Source organism: Rhinopithecus roxellana, chromosome 7 (genome assembly GCF_007565055.1).
Source record: "Rhinopithecus roxellana isolate Shanxi Qingling chromosome 7, ASM756505v1, whole genome shotgun sequence".
Lineage (NCBI taxonomy): Eukaryota > Metazoa > Chordata > Mammalia > Primates > Cercopithecidae > Rhinopithecus > Rhinopithecus roxellana.
This window is the reverse complement of record NC_044555.1, coordinates 125,238,190-125,241,948: the sequence shown is the minus strand read 5'-3', so window position 1 is coordinate 125,241,948 and position 3,759 is coordinate 125,238,190. Positions and strand designations below refer to the sequence as shown.

At 45.7% G+C, this 3,759-nt stretch overlaps 1 pseudogene across 1 annotated transcript; it reads left to right on the top strand.

Annotated features, from left to right (window-relative positions):
- The first annotated feature begins 271 nt into the window (after window positions 1-271).
- On the top strand, window positions 272-2,198 carry LOC104655386 (annotated as a pseudogene). Its single transcript, XR_004058412.1, has one exon. The product of XR_004058412.1 is annotated as a eukaryotic translation initiation factor 4B pseudogene (transcript).
- Window positions 2,199-3,759: the final 1,561 nt, after the last annotated feature.

Genomic DNA, 3,759 nt, shown 5'->3' with positions numbered 1-3,759 from the left:
AGATGGAGGTTGCAGTGAGCTGCGATCGCACCACTGCACTCCAACCTGGGTGACAGAGCAAAACTCCGTCTCAGAAAAGAAAGGAAGAAAGGAAGAAAGAAAGAGGAAGAAGGAAGGAAGGAAGGAAGGAAGGAAGGAAGGAAGGAAGGAAAGGGAAGGAAGGAAGGGAAGGAAGGAGGGAGGGAGGGAGGGGAGGAGGGAGGGAGGGAGGGAGGGAGGGAGGGAGGGAAAGGAAAAGAAAGAGAGAGAGAGAGAGAGAAGCTCTCCCAACATGGCGGCCTCAGCAAAAAAGAAGGCGAAGACTATCTCTCCCTAACAGACTTTCTGGCTGAGGATGGGGGTACTGGTGGGGGAAGCACCTATGTTTCCAAAGTAGTCAGCTGGGCTGATGAAACGGATGACCTGGAAGGAGAATTTCAACAATTCGGCACAGTAATGATGACGATGTGTATATGGCGCCTCCAATTAGACCGTTCCATCCTTCCCACTGCTCCACGGGCTGCTCGGGAACCCAATATCGACTGGAGCCGTCTTCCCAAATCGCCACCCTACACTGCTTTTCTAGGGAACCTACCCTATGATGTTACAGAAGAGTCAATTAAGGAATTCTTTAGAGGATTAAATATCAGTGCAGTGCGTTTACCACGTGAACCCAGCAATCCAGAGAGGTTGAAAGGTTTTGGTTATGCTGAATTTGAGGAACTGGATTCCCTGCTCAGTGCCCTGAGTCTCAATGAAGAGTCTCTAGGTAACAGGAGAATTCAAGTGGGCGTTGCTGATCAAGTACGGGATATAGACAGGGATGATGGTTCTTTCGGCCGTAATAGAAATCGGGATTCTGACAAAACTGATACAGACTGGAGGGCTCGTCCTGCTACAGACAGCTTTGATGACTACCCACCTAGAAGAGGTGATGATAGCTTTGGAGACAAGTATCGAGATCGTTACGATTCAGACCGGTATAATGATGGGTATCGGGATGGGTATTGGGATGGCCCATGCCGGGATATGGATCCATATGGTGGCCAGGATCGCAATGATGACTGAGGCAGCAGAGGCAGCAGAGACTATTCCTGGATAGGCAGTGGCAGAAGAGCATTTGGCAGTGGGTATCACAGGGATGATGACTATAGAGGAGGTGGGGACCGCTATGAAGACCGATACGACAGACGGGATGATCGGTCATGGAGCTCCAGAGATGATTACTCTTGGGATGATTATAGGCGTAATGATAGAGGTCCCCCTGCCAAAGACCCAAACTGAATCTAAAGCCTCAGAGTACTCCTAAGGAAGATGATTCCTCTGCTAGTACCTCCCAGTCCAGTCCAGCTGCTTCTATCTTTGGATGGGTAAAGCCCGTTGACACAGCTGCTAGAGAAAGAGAAGTAGAAGAACTGCTACAGAAGGAACAAGAGAAGTTGCAGCGTCAACTGGATGAGCCAAAACTAGAATGATGGCCTCGGGAGAGACACCCAAGCTGGCGAAGTGAAGAAACTCAGGAACGGGAACAGTCGAGGACAGGAAGTGAGTCATCGCAGACTGGGACCTCCACCACATCTGGCAGAAATGCACGAAGGAGAGAGAGTGAGAAGTCTCTAGAAAATGAAACTCTCAATAAGGAGGAAGATTGTTACTCTCCAACTTCTAAACCTCCCAAACCTGATCAGCCCCTAAAGGTAATGCCAGCCCCTCCACCAAAGGAGAATGCTTGGGTGAAGCAAAGTTCTAACCCTCCTGCTCCATCTCAGAGCTCAGACACAGAGCAGCAGTCCCCTACAAGTGGTGGGGGAAAAGTAGCTCCAGCTCAACCATCTGAGGAAAGACCAGCAAGGAAAGATGAAAATAAAGTAGATGGGATGAATGTCCCAAAAGGCCAAACTGGGAACTCTAGCCGTGGTCCAGGAGATGGAGGGAACAAAGACCACTGGAAGGAGTCAGATAGGAAAGATGGCAAAAAGATCAAGACTCCAGATCTGCACCTGAGCCAAAGAAACCTGAGGAAAATTCAGCTTCCAAGTTCAGTTCTGCAAGCAAGTATGCTGCTCTCTCTGTTGATGGTGAAGATGAAAACGAGGGAGAAGATTATGCCAAATAGACCTCTACATCCTGTGCTTTCTCCTAGTTTCTCTCTACGCTGGAACATTCGAGAGCAAATCGAAACCTCTATCCAGACAAGACAAAATAAAACTCACCATCTCTTGAAGGCCTTTCTTAGCTTTTTTTAAAAACAAAAAATGAAATTCTTTTGCATGCTGCTGCAGCCTTTAAAGTACTGAAGTAACTGGAGAATCGCCAATACAGCCAGAGAGAAAGGGACTACAGTTTTTTAGAGGAAATGTTGTGCTGCGTTATGTCACCACGCAGTTGCCAGTGTGATTAGTGCCTAGGGGCCTCCATTTAGTAGAAATGATAATGACAGTGATATAGAGTCTGGAACCTGGTTGGGCAGTAGGGGAGGGAGGTAGAAGGAAAAGTGTGAGATTTCTACCTTTTAGTTTTTATCCTATTGTGGCAAATATGAATTCTCAAACATTATCTGAATAAATGTTCCACTCTTGGAAAGGTAGATTTAGCCTCAAGTTGTTTTAGTCTCCAGGAGGCTGCCAGCCCCTCCTCTTATTTAATTCTGAGTTTTGGGGGCCAGCCTAGGGGGAATTCTTTTTTTTTTTTTTTTTTTTACCCCCCAGTGAGGTAGTTGGGAGTGAGACTATATAGGCCATAAAGAATAGGACTGCATTGGACCAAAATAAATGGGGAAATCGTGGTTTGAAAAGAAGCTTTTGGGAAGTGATGAATCATTTTGCACCAGGTAATAGGGGAAAATTGTGTGACCTCCAGCAAACACATGAATGGTTATTTCCTGGCGTTGGAAGCACTTGGGGGGTCGTGGTAATTCCCAGTGTTTTCTGTGTCCTAGTTTTACCCTTTCTAAACACTGTCCTTTTTGAAAGTTTGAATATATCCACATTCTGTTGAAACCTTGAAACTAAAAATTTAGACTCTTGTCGTCATCTTAAGTTCTTCGTGCTACTCTTAACCTCCCAAAAAGCAGTCTCTAAGTCACATCGATGATGTTTTGGGCATTTTCTCTATCAGCCATGGAGAGCTGTAAAAGGGAGAATCACTGCTTTTCTCAAGCAAATCGGTTTCTTGATGTCTTTTGGTTCTCACTCCTTGCCTGCTCCTGATGCTTTGACCCCTTTTATAGATCAGAGTGCTCTAGAATAATGGATGGTCTTGGATGGTGGATAAATAGGGACAGGGACAGTTAAATTGGGAGCCTTTCTTACAACCTTGATGAGTTTTCCCCCCCAAGTTTCCTTCTCCACTGAAATGCCACATCAATGCTTGTTGGATTCATGAGGTGGCCAGACCAATGTGTTGTTTTTCTTTATTACTATTTTTTAAAGCTCCCTTGAGAGAATAAATGGTAATGGAGAGAACTATTTAACAAGGTCCTGGTTTCTCTTGCAACACAGTAGCTAAACTTGCCTGCTTTTATGTGCATTTTTGTAGGGATCAGCTTGGTAGACAGTATTAGCAGAGAAATGACACCTTGACCTTGGTGTGCAAACCTGTCTCCCAACAGTCCTAGATTAGGCCCTGTTCAGCCATGCAGGGGTGTTGGTTTATGCGTGCTGCAGCAGTGGGCATAATGAATATAATTTACCCAGTTGACAAAGATGTGTACCAAGTGAATTTAAATAATTGGTGTGGATTGACCAGTAGCTAAGAAGTGGGCTTTTAAAGAGTGTTGAA